The following is a 17,122-nucleotide window of genomic DNA, read 5'->3' as shown; positions in this document are numbered from 1 at the left end:
TTCATTCCTCTTTAGCTCCCTTCCTAAGATTCTTTATTACTGTCCAGAAAGCTTTCCCTGCTGCTTGACCTAGCCTTTCCAGGTTATCACCAAAATTTTCCCACGACTTCTTTTTGGATTCAACAACTATTTGTTTCACTCTGTTTCTTTCATCTACGTACAATTCCCTGTCTGCATCGGCCCATGTTTGGAGCCATTTCTGATAAGCCTTCTTTTTAAGTTTACTTCTTCATTCCCAACTTTACACAGTCGTTCCGAGGCATTCCCTTGCTGTTTCTACTACAGTATCCCTGTATGCCACCCATTCTCTTTCTATATCCTGAACCTGCTTACTGTCCACTGTTTGAAACTTCTCACTAATCATATTCATGTACTTCTGTCTAATCGCCTCGTCCTGGAGATTTTCTACTCTTATCCGTTTGCAGACAGATTTCACTTTCTCTATTATAGGCCTAGAGATAGTTCACTACTGATCAGATAGTGGTGTGCATCATCGAAAAATCCCCAGAAAACCTGTACATTCCTAACAGATTTCCTGAATTTGAAGTCCGTTCAAATATAGTCTATTATGGATCTGGTACCCCTAGCCTCCCATGTGTAGTGGTGAAGAGCCTTCTGCTTGAAGAATGTATTTGTCACTGCTAAGCCCATACTACCACAGAAGTCCAGCAAACGCTTCCTATTCCCATTAGCTTCCATATCTTCCCCATATTTACCAATCATCCTTTCGTATCCTTCAGTTCTATTTCCAACTCACGCATTGAAATTGCCCATTAGCACTATCCTATCCTTGCTGTCTTTTGACCCTGACTACGATGTCACTCAATGCTTCATAAAACTTGTCAACTTCATCCTCATCTGCACCCTCACATGGTGAATACACTTAGACAATTCTCGTCCTAATTCCTCCAACTGCCAAATCTACCCACATCATTTGCTCATTTACGTGTGGAACAGAAACTATGTTGCGTGCAATAGTATTTCTGATAAACGGTCCTATCCCATACTTTGCCCTTCCCTTTTTAACACCCGTCAAGCACACTTTATAATCTCCTGTCTGGCTCCATGGCTAAATGGTTAGCGTGCTGGCCTTTGGACACAGGGGTCCCGGGTTCGATTCCCGGCAAGGGCGGGAATTTTAACCTTAATTGGTTAATTGATGTCTTCAACATCATTTCATCCTCATCATGACGTGCAGGTTGTCTACGGGTGTCAAATCAAAAGACCTGCATCTGACGAGCCGAACTTGTCCTCAGACACTCCCGGCACTAAAAGCCATACGCCATTTCATTCATAATCTCCTATCTCTTCCGCTTTATCTCCCTTTACTCGAATATCACTTACTCCTAGTACATCCAGATGCATCCTCTTTGCTGACTCAACCAGTTTTACTTTCTTCCATAAGCCCTATTAATATTGATAGCTCCCCATCGAATTCCATTCTATTCACCAAATTCTTTCCAAGGAGTCCCTCGCCTGTCAAATGAGAGGACGACTCCCTTACTCCCATAGGTCTGAGGCTTGCTTAAAATGTTCTGAGCTTGGTAAATTCATAAAGCAGGATGCTACCCTACTTACACACAGTCCAAGTGAGGATCTCTCCTCTAACAGATTAGGGACCACCGGTGGATTGTATAGTCCTAGCCGTCTGAGTACAAGGACGGTCATGACTCAGAATATGTTCGAGATACCTACTTCCATTCCATAGTAACTGGTATCCCGACTCTCAGGACCACTTACTAGGCCAATCAGCCGTTGCCCATGACTCACGAACTAGGACATGGCTACCATAACCCACACCATATTATAAATTACGATCGAAAATTTTCTAATAGCCGTTTAGAAGGTATTTGTTTATGAGCAGTATTAGCGTGTCTTTATACTGGTATCAAGGAGAAAAGGTCGAATTATAATGCAAGACTTACCAGTATAATCTAACCTCAATGTTTACTTAACAATGTAAAAGCATTAACGAGATACAAAATAAAACTAACCATGTTTTTTTATTACTTGTAGCTCTCGAAGCATCACTTCACGGGGAAAAACAGTTTAGTTTAATTTATTTTTATGTTAATTCGTTCTGTACAGCAGTTTTTAAGTCACTATTATAATAGCAGTGTTGAACAACACTGAAGCAATCATGTCATAACGCTATTCGGAAGGAGAAGCAAAACTGCTATTCGAAACAAATTATTCTGAAACTGATTTGAGTTTGAAACAGGAACAGTTGAAACTTTCACGCAAATAGCAGTTTAGCCACCTCTAATACAGACCAGAGCTGGGAGCGGAGCAAGTAATACCGATGAGTAATCCCGTTGTGACAGTAGAGTGCACTACCGATCCCCTTCGCTTACAAATGCAAGTACTCGTGGAGCACCAGAGCACAGTGTAGCGCACAACACGTTTAAGAGTATTCTACCTGTATTCAATCTGTGCTTATCAAATATGCATCTATATTTCCTCCCCTTATTGTGTTTTGTAGATAATGTAAAGTATATTAGATAATAATTGTGGTATTTAATCCCATTTTAGATGGTATTTATGTTTTTAGAATATTTAATGTGATTTAAGTACATTTTTACAGAAATTTGTACCTCAAATCCCACAAAAACCGTCTGATGCATGGTAGTTCTTTGAAATTACTGATTTAAAAAATCCAGTTTTTGGACAAGGGATGTTTAAAAAAACGATTTCCAAAACGAAAATAATCACATTTACAAAATAGTGATAAGCAACGGATACACAAAACACTATGTAGATAGATTAATAAATAAAATAAAGAATAAACCTCAAGCGCAGCTGATAAAAGAGCATAAAAAGAAAAACTTTGCCAATTTCACCTATAATAATGGAAATATTTACCAGATTACCAATGTTTTTAAAAGACTTAATTTCAAAATTGCCTTTCGCATCAATACCAATAATCAACGTTTAATATTCAATTACCAAAGCATTGCAAATGATAACAGACACTCAAATTTGGGTATATATAAACTTAAGTGTTCAAATTGTGCCAATTCATACATTGGGCAAACAGGACGGAATTTCTTAGTAAGATACCTACCAGGAACACGTTAATGCTGAGAAACATAGGAAATACTTGGCCACGAGTCTACAGATGACCGAATATAAACATAATTTTACGACAATAGAAAAAGACTCTACCATTTTGCGAACGTTAAACAAAGGTAAATGAATGAATATTCTGGAAAATATTTATATTGAGATAGATCAGAAACAAAACCCTAGCCAGAATATTAACGAAATAACAGAATATCAATATATTGTTAGAAGAGGCTACCAAATTGGATTTATCTAGGAAAGCCATAAAAAAGGATCTGGAAAAACATCCACCACGCTTCCCCTCCATTAGCTCCACCCTACACAGCATTCCCCTACTTCTCCTTCCGCTTCCCCTCGCCTACCACAAGCTCCTCACACATTCAAACTTAGTCAGTTGACAACACGGCGTAAGGGAGGATGCTAAACACAACACAACCGACTATGAGGTAAATAATTTTATATATCCTTATACACCTCACCAATATACTGTAACCGTTCACCATCATGCCATGGACATGTTAGGAGGTCTGGCTAATTATATATGCCGTTTTCCCCAACATCCTGTGACATATAATGCAGTAGTTAGCATTCTGTATGCCGAACCGCGGTATGATCCGCGACACGCTAGTCCGGAGGGAGCAGTTTCCTACGCTGTAACGAGAAGAGGACAGCGCAGTATTGCTAAACCTTGAAATCGCGCTCTCACTGCGTGCAAGTGGGAAGAGATGATGACGCTACGCACGGAGATGGAGGTTGTTGGAGACTGGGCCGAATTAAGGTGTGTTAACCTTTGAAAAATAAATGCCCACTATAAATTCAACACCGCATTCATTAGTATCACTTCACCATAATTTACTAAAAAGAGGAAGAAGAAGAATACTTCTATATGAAATAATTTTTCTAAATTTTTAAGTCAGGTCTCATTCGAACCAATGTATTTTATGCTGACTGTCAATGCATATAAATACAATACTTTAATAATGGATCAGTAATGACGCCTATCATACAGTAGTATGCAGATCAAAGGTGACTACTGAAATCTGACAACATGTGGAAAAAAGTGGGAGATATTGCATGATGAAACATGACGCGTGATTTTCCAAAAGGACGCTTTGGAGATTATGAATGACCTACTGATCGCTTTGGTTTCACATATGTTCAGTAGAAAGTAGAAGTCATAAGCTTTAATTCGATTGTTATCACGTCGTTCAAAGACTCTGATTACCGGACCATTATTTTCAGCAGGGACATAATTCATCTCCCCACTGACCATTTTGTCCGGAGGCTATAAGTATAGCTAGGACCCAGATACTGTACTCCTTTCACCGAGAACTTCGAGAGACTACACTACCTGTCCCAACCGGTTACCGCCTCTCGGTACCTAGGGTTAGATAGGGATTCTGTGGCCCAGGGACCCCCGTAACAAGGGATAATCCCGCGTCCACTAGTTCGCTTTCGTATGTCCCAACAATTACACACACGGGACCAGGCTTGTTTTTCCAGAAAGAGCAATGTTACGCTTCGTAAAGAGCAATTTGTCGGCAAGCCTGGAACCATTCAGATAAACATCTACGAACTTCAAGAACTTCAAGAAATGACGGAGAGTGAGGAGCTGTCGTTATCACAGCACTCTGACCACTCTACGGCCGTCAATACATCAGCGGAGGGCAAAGCGCAGTTATCACAGCGCCGCCCCCCGCCAAATACTCCCACCGGCAATATATTGTTTAGTAATAATATATTGAATATGTCTGCAGGGTGGAACCCTACAAGCGCGCATAGCTTGTCGCTACCGGCCCTCGCTCGGGTCAACGACCCGGCCGAGCGGGAGCTGGAGGTGACTCAGCGCCTAGCGTGCTCCGAGAGCAGGAAGCGAAATGTGCAGGAGCTGGGAGCAGGCTTTACCCCTGACTCACAGCAAATAAACCTGACGGGAAACGTTTACCTGACGGGGCAAGCTATGCGCAACTATGCGTGCGCCACCACCACCACTACTACCACCACCACGACATCTCCGATTACCACCCCGTCAGTACAAGCCAGCTCGCACATACCAGTGCAGCCGCTCCCCAATCGGCCGGCCAGCCACAGGGCTGACCCCCGAAATAAGAGCAGGCAAAGCCTGGAAGCGGAGCTGGAGTGCGTGACGTTGTGCTCGGGCGACCGGGAACCGGGGCTAGCCCCTGATGTGCCGGAACCCGAACACGGGAAGGAACAGTCGTATGGCTCCACTGAGCCAGCGACTGCGGAGCAACACGAACATAAAATGGAGGCTAATCCTCCCCCTAACATGAACCGAACCCTCAAACCCAACCCAGTGGTCAGCCCGTCGGACGCCGGGAAAGCAGGACCCAGTTCCGCCAACCCGAGCGCGAAGACAACAGCGCACAAGGGAAGGAATAAGAGGGAGAAACGGACTCGGCAGATGGCGCCAACTAAAGTCCAACCCCCACCCGGGCGAGCGGGAAACTCGGACTCGGAGTCGGACGAGGCCCCACTGGTGATCGACCTTACAGGCGCATCCCGGGAGGCCGAATCTGAGAGCTCCGAGGGAGAGAGACTCAGTCAGCACGGGGTGACCGAACGCGAGGTCCCAGCCACCCAGCCGGGAAACCAGGGTGACGGCTTCAGGGAGGCAAAAGGGAGGAAGAGGGGGAAGGGAAAGGGGAAAGTAACTCAGCCCCTGAGCCGCAAGGCCCAGGCAGGCGGGAGAAATAAGCCAAGTACCCGAGTCGATAGTAGCACCGAAACATCTATCGGCTCAACCCAACCCCAGCACTCCACACACAAGAGACAGACTCGTCAGAGCCCACCTCTACCACCACAACAGAAGAAATAGATCACCCGTAAGGGGTCAACCCCCCACCCCTTACGGTCTACATTACAAACACAAAGACACTCGAAAGGGAGCTCCTCAAAAAGCTGTCGCATGAAGAGAGAAAATATTATTTCTCTAGGCCGAGAGTAGACGCACATGAAGCGATCCGGCTACACATGGCGAGTTTTGAGAGCTATGAAACCGCTATCGAAGTGCTAAAACGGCTAAATATTACCTTTGTAAGAATATTGCCCAATAGCACTATGAAGCGGTTCGTAGTGAGGACCCCAGTTAACGGAAGTAATGCGGACGAAATCCAGCTTGCATTGAAAGCACAGGATATCCCCGCATTCTCCGTTGTGCGGATGCGAGCAGGGAACAGGCCAGCCAAGGGCAACCTATTCCTAGTTGCCGTGGCGGACACCCCAGACGCGGGCAATCTGCGGAAAATTCGGATGCTCGCAAACATGCTGGTGTCGGTCGAGCCATACCACCCCCCAGCCACTGGCCCCCAATGTGGAGTGTGCCAGAGGCATGGCCATCCAGGGGCGGCGTGCCGACTGGAGCCCAGATGCCGCAGATGCGCCGCCTCCCACTTGTCCCGCGACTGCCCCCACGGCAACGACCCCGCGTACTCCAAGTGCGTTAACTGCGGGGGAAAACACGCGGCCAATTTTAAAGACTGTCCTAGCCGCAAGGACTACGAAGCCGCTCATCAAGGCAAAGGGCCAAAGGGTAATAAGCGTGGCAACCCTAAGGCCCAAGCAGGCCCCTCAGGCACAGGCGCTTCACGCAAAAAGAACCCAGGCCCATCAGGTACAAAGGACCCTTCAGGTCTCGCAGGCCCGTCAGGCACAAAGGGCCAAAAGCAAGGTCCTTCAGACAACCAGCGCCCACCAGGCGGAGGCATTTTAAATTTCAAGCCCGTACGGACGGTAGGTAAACACAACCACGGGCCCTCAGCCCAACCAGCCCCCACCACCGTCCGAGCTAAGACCTCAAACAACAACAAGAAGGCCCAGTCCCAAATAAACAAACAAAGGCAGGTTAAGTCCACGCCAGCACTTCCCGAGCTGCCAGAAGGCCCACCCCAGGCCAGCTCCACCCCCCGCAGAGAACCTGCCGATAGTCAGCCGGCATCCGCACCACCACCCCCCTCGCCCCCCCTCTCACCACACCAATCTCACCAACTACACAGTTACAGGCACAACAGCCAGCGGGGAACATGGCAGTAAAGGCGTTCAGGGAAAGGATAGAAGGAATCCTGAAAACCTTCTTTCCGAACCTGAATCTCTCGGTAGCCATAACCACTGGGGTTATGATGGCCAACATGCTCCCCTACCCCTGGCTAATGCAATCTCCGAACTCCTAACCCCGGATGGCTGAACAACCCAACGAAGATAATAATAATAATAATAATAATAATAATAATAATAACAATAACACGCAGGAGCTTCGAGTTCTAATATGGAACTGCCAGGGCGTCAGGTCTAGGAAATATGAACTCGAAGCCTTCCTAGCCGCGAACACAATACACGTAGCTCTCCTAACAGAGACTTTCCTCCCTCCGGGGAGGAAGTTCACTATAAGAGGCTACAAAATGCACAGAAGCGATAAGGCTAACAAAGTTGGAGGAGTGGCAGTCCTGGTAAGGAAGGACATCAAGCACATGGAGGTAGACATACCAGAGCTGGTCACCCTGGAGGCATGCGGAATAGCCCTACCAGTGCAAGGAACACTCATAAATGTCATAGCAGCATACTCCAGACCGACAAGCCTAAACACTCAGGACATAGAAACAGTACTAGGGCTAAATCGAAACACAGTGCTAGGAGGAGACCTAAACTCGAAACACGCCACCTGGGGATGCCTGAAACCAAACCCAGCAGGCACAAGGCTGTATAACCACATGCTATCCCAGGACTATGTGGTAACAGCCCCCAGCGAGCCCACGTTCCTAGCACCGAACGATCACGTATCCGACATACTTGACATAGCCCTAATGCGACATATTCCTCAAAGGCATAGCATAAAGGTAGTGAACGACCTGGGGTCGAGGCACCAACCAGTGATATTTACACTAGATGCGAACCCAGAGGAATATGAGAAAAACCCCAGGCGCCGGCTCAACTATAAAGCAGCCAACTGGGGCAAATTCGAACGCAAGCTAGACACACTCCTACAGGGAAGCGAAGGCATGCTAATAGACAGCACAGCCCAAATTGACGAAGCAGTCAAAACCCTCGTAGAAGCAATTCAAACAGCCACAACTGCGAGCATACCGCTAAGCAAACACAGAGAATCCCCTCTTTTCGAGATTCCAGCGCACATAAAAGAGTTAATACGCAGGCGCAACAGCCACAGGCGAAACTGGGCTCGACATCACAGAGACGAAGACCGCGAGATGGAAAACGAACTAAACACGGAAATACAAACTCAACTACTGGAATACAGGTCGGAAAAGTGGAACAACCACCTCAAACTTTTCGACACCAACACCAGGCCAGTGTGGAACTTAGCGAGACACTTCACGCGAGAAACACACAACATCCCTACCATCAAGGGACCTAACGGCCCGGTATACGAGAACCGTGATAAAGCCGAAATCATAGCGGACTCCATAGAGGCGGCTTTCACTCCAAACGAAATACCATCTGACCCAGCCTTCATCAGGCAAACTGAGGCAAAGGTAGCAGAATTCCTTGAAAACGCACCTAAGCCGGAGGTTAAGAGGACAATATACACGAAATTAAGTGGATTATAAGTCATCTTAACTCCAAGAAGGCGCCAGGCCCAGACGAGATCCAAAATATAATAATTAAGAAATTAACTCACAAAGCCCTAACACTACTTACCAGCATCTTCAATGCAATGTTCAGACTCCAATATTACCCCGAACAATGGAAAAGGGCTAGGATCCTCGTATTTGGAAAACCAGGCAAAGACAAGTCAGACCCCAACAACTACAGGCCCATCAGCCTTCTGGACGCCCTCAGTAAAGTATTCGAAAAAATACACTGACTGACAGAGCAAATGCAACACCAAGGAGTGGTTCGAAAGGGATGAAAGTTGGGGAAAAAACAGAGACGGCACGGACGAATAATTGATGTTTATTTCAAACCGATATGCAGGTTACACAATGCGCACGGCATCGACTCAGTAGGATGTAGGACCACCGCGAGCGGCGATGCACGCAGAAACACGTCGATGTACAGAGTCAATAAGAGTGCGGATGGTGTCCTGAGGGATGGTTCTCCATTCTCTGTCAACCATTTGCCACAGTTGGTCGTCCGTACGAGGCTGGGGCAGAGTTTGCAAACGGCGTCCAATGAGATCCCACACGTGTTCGATTGGTGAGAGATCCGGAGAGTACGCTGGCCACGGAAGCATCTGTACACCTCGTAGAGCCTGTTGGGAGATGCGAGCAGTGTGTGGGCGGGCATTATCCTGCTGAAACAGAGCATTGGGCAGCCCCTGAAGGTACGGGAGTGCCACCGGCCGCAGCACATGCTGCACGTAGCGGTGGGCATTTAACGTGCCTTGAATACGCACTAGAGGTGACGTGGAATCATACGCAATAGCGCCCCAAACCATGATGCCGCGTTGTCTAGCGGTAGGGCGCTCCACAGTTACTGCTGGATTTGACCTTTCTCCACGCCGACGCCACACTCGTCTGCGGTGACTATCACTGACAGAACAGAAGCGTGACTCATCGGAGAACACGACGTACCGCCATTCCCTCATCCAAGTCGCTCTAGCCCGGCACCATGCCAGGCGTGCACGTCTATGCTGTGGAGTCAATGGTAGTCTTCTGAGCGGACGCCGGGAGTGCAGGCCTCCTTCAACCAATCGACGGGAAATTGTTCTGGTCGATATTGGAACAGCCAGGGTGTCTTGCACATGCTGAAGAATGGCGGTTGACGTGGCGTGCGGGGCTGCCACCGCTTGGCGGCGGATGCGCCGATCCTCGCGTGCTGACGTCACTCGGGCTGCGCCTGGACCCCTCGCACGTGCCACATGTCCCTGCGCCAACCATCTTCGCCACAGGCGCTGCACCGTGGACACATCCCTATGGGTATCGGCTGCGATTTGACGAAGCGACCAACCTGCCCTTCTCAGCCCGATCACCATACCCCTCGTAAAGTCGCCTGTCTGCTGGAAATGCCTCCGTTGACGGCGGCCTGGCATTCTTAGCTATACACGTGTCCTGTGGCACACGACAACACGTTCTACAATGACTGTCGACTGAGAAATCACGGTACGAAGTGGGCCATTCGCCAACACCGTGTCCCATTTATCGTTCGCTACGTGCGCAGCACAGCGGCGCATTTCACATCATGAGCATACCTCAGTGACGTCAGTCTACCCTGCAATTGGCATAAAGTTCTGACCACTCCTTCTTGGTGTTGCATTTGCTCTGTCAGTCAGTGTACTACTGAAAAGGTTAATAGGGCATATCAAGGAAAAAGGTATAATTCGCAACGAGCAGTTTGGTTTTAGGAACGCACATTCTGCCCCACAGCTGCTCACTCGATTCATAGAACAAACCACCATAGGTCTCAACAAACGAAGAGACACAGGAACGGTTTTTCTTGATATCCAGAAAGCATTTGACAAAGTCTGGCACGAAGGCCTACTAGCGAAACTAATAGACCACGAATTCCACCCAGGCTATATAAGACTTATTAAATCTTATCTGGAGGGCCGAGAGTTCAAAGTAGACGTACACATCACGCTGTCAAGTACACGCAGGATTACAGCGGGTGTAGCCCAAGGGTCCCTTATCGGCCCAATCCTCTTCGTCCTGTATACAAACGACATGCCTACTACAGAGCTCACTACCACACACCTCTACGCTGATGACACCGCTATCTCAGTTCAACACCCACAGCTAGCGTGCGCTCGAAAGAGGCTACAAGTAGCACTAAGAACTCTCGAGCCTTGGCTAACGAAATGGCGCATCAAAGTCAATGTTGACAAGTGCCAAGCAGTGCTGTTCACTAAGAAGAACAGACTCACACGCAGGCCAGTCAACATAAAAGCGCTAAAGCTTTTCAACGAAGATATAGTGTGGCATGACAAAGTCAAATACCTAGGAGTAGTCCTAGACAGAAAGCTCACCATGCTACACCACATCAATGATATCCAAAGAAAAGCACACATACGACTTAGCCAGCTATATCCTATACTGAACAAAAAGTCCAGTATTAACACGGAAGTAGCCATAAACATGTATAAGGCCCTAATCAGACCAATAATCATGTACACAGCCCCAGCGTGGGGGTTCACTGCAATGAAGAACCTGGATAAGCTGGAATTAATACAAAATAAATGCCTACGAGCAGCGACCAGACTCCCTTACGACACACCAATACGCCAACTACGCAGTATTGCAAAAGTCAGCTCAATAAGGCACCAAATACGTAAACAGACACTAAACATGTACAGAAAGTCATGGAGTAATAAGATCATCCCGTTAATAAGCGGGATCGGACGCTACGACGTCGATCTATACAAAAAGTATCCTACACTGAAGCACATTCTGTTCAGCCACAGGGTTGGGTGGGCGAGGGGCCGATAGCCAACCCCCTCCCGCCAAGCTGACACCTATATACCACATAAACCCACACACTGCAGACACCTATGTAAATATGTTTCAGCTGTCCTAGACACAGGGACCAGGCGAGGAAGATTGACAAAAAGTACAACCTAAGAAGACGACGGCAACGCAGCCAGACGGCCAAAGACGTATCAATCCACCCCCGCCTCCCGACAGACATGGGAGCGGAACACCAGCCCGCGCCCTATGAACAGCACTAATATCTATCTGTTTAATAAGTTATCTCACTCCTATCTAGGTTGAACGCTGGACACGAGAGCAGGCAAACAGCCGGCACTCCAATGAGAACTTGTATATACATATGTTATTAATAACCTTAGTTTTAGATCTGCAGTGACAAGTGTGTTCCAACAACACCGCATAGAGGGACATCGACAGGAGGAAGAAGATAGCCCCTTGCATGCAAGGCTTGGCTCTAATTCCCCCCTCTCCAAAAGGAGACTTGGCACCAGGGACTGCTGGCTGCTGGACAATGGGACGAACCTGTGGCCCAAAGCAGACCCGAGCCGACAGTGACAAGAAGGACTGATCCCCATAATAACAAAAATTGCAAGGAAATGGTTACGATTGCATGACACCTATTACTAACTAACACAACCTCTGGACTTATCCAGCCCACATCCTTGCATGTGCTATCACAAGATGTCAGGTTTTACATGTAGGCTCTTTCTTCTTTCTGCCTATGTGGTTTTTCCCTGACCCTTCAATACCATACTTCAACACCATATACCTAACACAAACTCTTGCCGTGGTAGCGAGTCTGACTCGGAAACCGGCAGATACTCCTTGTATCACCTCCCACTCCTCCCTGCTATCTCTTTCTTCTTCTTCTTATTCTTCTTCTTAGAAATAATAGCATGTCGGAGGCCATGTAGATTGAGTCGATGGTCACGCGGGGGGAGCGAGCTTCGGGGCCCCCCCCCCCGGAAAAAAAAAACAGATACTGTATCTCATTCTCATCTGTGTAGCTGCAGTGGTAACACGTTACCTCATTGTCGTCTGTGTAGTTGCAGCCCAACACATTAGAAGTGGACTTGGATATCAGTGTATAAAGTGTTGTGCCATTGAAGAAACACATCAATGTGACGTAAATATTTTTACGGAATAAGCCGTGTGGTACAAGTTAATGTACATAATTGCCGAATAGAAACCTTATTTTGGCATTTTAACATTTCAGTTGTTAAAGACAGTCAGTTATGACTTATGGTGCAATCACCAACGAAGGGCAAACGCTTCAGATTATGTGGCATGGTGAGACAATTAATATATACAAGTGTTAATTATCACCGGTCCTGAGCATTTAAGAACGAGTGACATTTAGCAAAAAAATTAAATAACTGTTCTTGACAAAATTAAGGTTCGCATCCTCCAGGGACATTCGTTGTGATAGTCTGTGCGACGGTCAGGGAAATGAACAGTGATTTTTATAAACTTATCACTACTTGCGTTAATCTATTTCAACTTAAGAGTGGATCTTGTTACAAGTAGGCCCCCTTTGAAAGTGCATAAACAGTATTTAATAACTCATTCTCCATTTTTTTCTGTATGTTCGTGAGTGGTCGTCGAACCCAAGATTTGGAGCCTACAAGAGTCGCGCCCGAGTGCCTGCGATCAGCTTTACAGGGAAGTCCAGAAATTCAACTGAGAAGACAACAGTTCGAGTCATGGATCGTCGTATGAAGAGGAACCGAGGACTACCAGGAACAAGAATATTCATCATGGTCGTGTAAAGATCTAAGATGTACCCCAGATGACAGCAAACCTTACTCACCATGTGTTAAGTACATGCTTTTATATACCTTAAACACGAGAGATGCATGCCAGTAATAATTTTATTCTGTAAATATTATGTCATAATTAGGCTGCCTCTGTGGATCAGTGGTAGAGTGTCGGCCTCCGGATCCCAAGATAGCGGGTTCAAACCCGGCAGAGGTAGTCAGGTTTTGGAAGGGCGGAAAAAAGTCCATTCGACACTCCATGTCGTACGATGTTGGCATGTAAAAGATCTCTGGTGACTCATTTGGTGTTTACCCGGCAAAATTCATTAAATCACAGCCATAGACGCCCAAGAGAGTTTCGGTTTACTCGGTCTGCCATCTAGTGGGCCTAGAGTAAAACGGAACGTCGAAATTGACGAGCAGACAGCCAGATGACGTCAAATTGAAATGTCTGCACACGGTAGCTGAGGCCATACGATTATTATTATTATTATTATGATGTCATAATTAAACATTAAAAATGTAGGGAACATTATGCGCGTATGACTGGGAAAGATTTATTATTATTAGTTAGGATCATCAAGTGATTTTCAAGATAATCATTGATATTTAACAAATTCATTTACATGAATTATATAGACTCCAAAGTTCTTAGCTTATATGAACCACCTTTGGGGAAGAACGGCAATTTAGCTAGACTTATATTTCTTCATCTGGTAAAGATCTTCAGAGTAGTTTGGATATAAACTATACGTTTGTGATTCAGGTATTTGTAATCCCGGATAATATTAGATAATGAATGGAGTTGATCCAAACCGAGGTATAATTAATTTATAATTATATATGAAAATGTGAGAAGAATTAAATAGCCTGAAAGAATGGAGTCTTCTCTGTGAATTAAATGAACGGATTGAGATACGATGGCATGATATGAGAGGGCGAAGCAGTAACATGTTATGTTGTTGGAGTGGCATGGAATCATAAATAATTATAGCTGTTGTGAGATATTGAATTGGACTGAATATATAGCCAAATAATAAATAATAAGAAATAATGGCTTTCAAGTGATGCATACTTGACAATAAGCCGAGATGATATGTAAGGAAAATGAAAGAAAGAGTGAAGGACGATCTATGGTGTCTGCAGCCCAGGGCTGGTTACACAGCTGTTATCGTGATTGACAAGTATATGGCCGGTCGACTGTAGGCCGAGCGAACCTTTGCAGTTTCTAGCAAAGCGATGTTAACGGGCCAAGCTCTTTTCATTCACCAAAGTAGTCTCAATCCCATTCTAATTATACGTTGCGAGTAACACGGATAATTTTCTGATTTTGTGAAGGATAGATCCCTTCTCATGCTTTGGCATTAAATTAGCCTCTGATTGGAGTTCAAAAATTTTTATCTTGGAAGCCGAAGCCTGTGGGTTCGAACGATGCTGGAGCGAAGAATTAACCATATATTATGGCTTGGTTAAGCCATATCTTCAAGATGTGTTGTGTAAATGTATTTGATATTTTTATATGCATGTTTCTGTGTGTTTTATTATTTCCCAAAATGTTCTATGGTGATGGGTTCGATTCCAGCTTTGGCTGATTTTCTTTGAATATATAATTTGTTAGGTAAACCCAGGATACGCACATATATGTTCAGCGTGTATGTTCATCGTAAGTGTTCAATGTAAATATACATTTTTCGTGGTCAAATGGATCACATGTTTGATACTCGGCGATGCAATCTCGTGTGTATAACAGATGTGCTTATATTGTGTTATAATTTTTTTTTCTTCTCTTTCCAGTAAAACAAAGGATACTATTATCCATTTATGACCAGTAAAACAAAGGGTACTATTTAATATCCATTCATGACCAGTAAAACAAAGGGTACTATTTAATATCCATTCATGACCAGTAAAACAAAGGATACTATTTAATATCCATTTATGACCAGTAAAACAAAGGATACTATTTAATATCCATTCATAACCAGTTCATGTTTGTGGGTTACTGTAGTCACGTCCTAGTTCGTGAACCATGGGCAACGGCTGAGTGGCCTAGTAAGTGGTCCTGAGAGTCGGGATACCAGTTGCTATGGAATGGGAGTGGGCATCTCGGACATATTCTGAGTCGTGGCCCTCCTTGTGCTCAGGCGGCTAGGACTATGTGCAAGTAGGGCAGCATCCTGCTTCATGAATTTACCGAGCTCAGAACACTTTAAGCAAGCCTCGGACCTATGGGAGTAATGGAGTCCCACTCCCATTTGACAGGCGAGGGACTCCTTGGAAACAACTTGGCGAACGAAATGGAATTCGATGGGGAGCTATCAATATTAATGGGGCTTATGGAAGAAAGAAGGTAGAACTGGCTGAGTCAGCAAAGAGGATGGATCTGGATGTGCTAGGAGTAAGTGATATTCGGGTAAGGGGAGATAATGAGGAAGAGATAGGAGATTATTAAGTGTACTTGACGGGTGTTAGAAAGGGAAGGGCAGAGTCTGGGGTAGGGCTCTTTATCAGGAATACCATTGCATGCAACATAGTTTCTGTTAGGCACGTAAATGAGCGAATGATGTGGGTAGATTTGTCAGTGGGAGGAATTAGGACAAGAATTGTGTCCATGTATTCACCATGTGAGGGTGCAGATGAGGATGAAGTTGACAAGTTTTATGAAGCATTGAGTGACATCGTGGTCAGGGTCAACAGCAAGGATAGAATAGTGCTAATGGGCGATTTCAATGCGAGAGTTGGGAATAGAACTGAAGGATATGAAAGGGTGATTGGTAAATGTGGGGAAGATATGGAAGCTAATGGGAATGGGAAGCGTTTGCTGGACTTCTGTGCTAGTATGGGTTTAGCTGCTGCGAATACATTCTTCAAGCATAAGGCTATTCACCGCTACACACGGGAGGCTAGGGGTACCAGATCCATAATAGACTATATCTTAACGACTTTGAATTCAGGAAATCTGTTAGGAATGTACGAGTTTTTTAGCGGATTTTTCGATGATACAGATCACTATCTGATCTGTAGTGAACTAAGTATCTCTAGGCCTAGGGTAGAGAAAGTGAAATCTGTCTGCAAACGAATAAGGGTAGAAAGTCTCCAGGACGAGGAAATTAGACAGAAGTACATGGATATGATTAGTGAGAAGTTTCGAACAGTAGACAGTAAGCAGGTTCAGGATATAGAAAGTGAATGGGTTGCATACAGGGATGCTGTAATAGAAACAGCAAGGGAATGCCTAGGAATAACTGTGTGTAAAGATGGGAAAAGGCGAACATCTTGGTGGAATGATGAAGTGAGAGCAGCCTGTAAACGTAAAAAGAAGGCTTATCAGAAATGGCTCCAAACCAGGGCCAAGGCAGACAGGGATTGGTACGTAGATGAAAGAAACAGAGCGAAACAAATAGTTGTTGAATCCAAAAAGAAGTCATGGGAAGATTTTGGTAATAACCTGGAAAGGCTAGGTCAAGCAGCAGGGAAACCTTTCTGGACAGTAATAAAGAATCTTACGAAGGGAGGGAAAAAGGAAATGAACAGTGTTTTGAGTAATTCAGGTGAACTCATGATAGATCCCAGGGAATCACTGGAGAGGTGGAGGGAATATTTTGAACATCATCTCAATGTAAAAGGAAGTCATCATGGTGGTGTTGCAAACAGGCAAGCTCATGGGGAGGAGGAAAATGATGTTGGTGAAATTATGCTTGAGGAAGTGGAAAGGATAGTAAATAAACTCCATTGTCATAAGGCAGCAGGAATAGATGAAATTAGACCTGAAATGGTGAAGTACAGTGGGAAGGCAGGGATGAAATGGCTTCATAGAGTAGTAAAATTAGTGTTGAGTGTTGGTAAGGTACCTTCAGATTGGACAAAAGCAGTAATTGCACCTATCTATAAGCAAGGGAACAG

The sequence above is a fragment of the Anabrus simplex genome, chromosome 2, assembly GCF_040414725.1.
Source record: "Anabrus simplex isolate iqAnaSimp1 chromosome 2, ASM4041472v1, whole genome shotgun sequence".
NCBI classification, from domain to species: Eukaryota; Metazoa; Arthropoda; class Insecta; order Orthoptera; family Tettigoniidae; genus Anabrus; species Anabrus simplex.
This window is presented reverse-complemented; position numbering follows the sequence as displayed.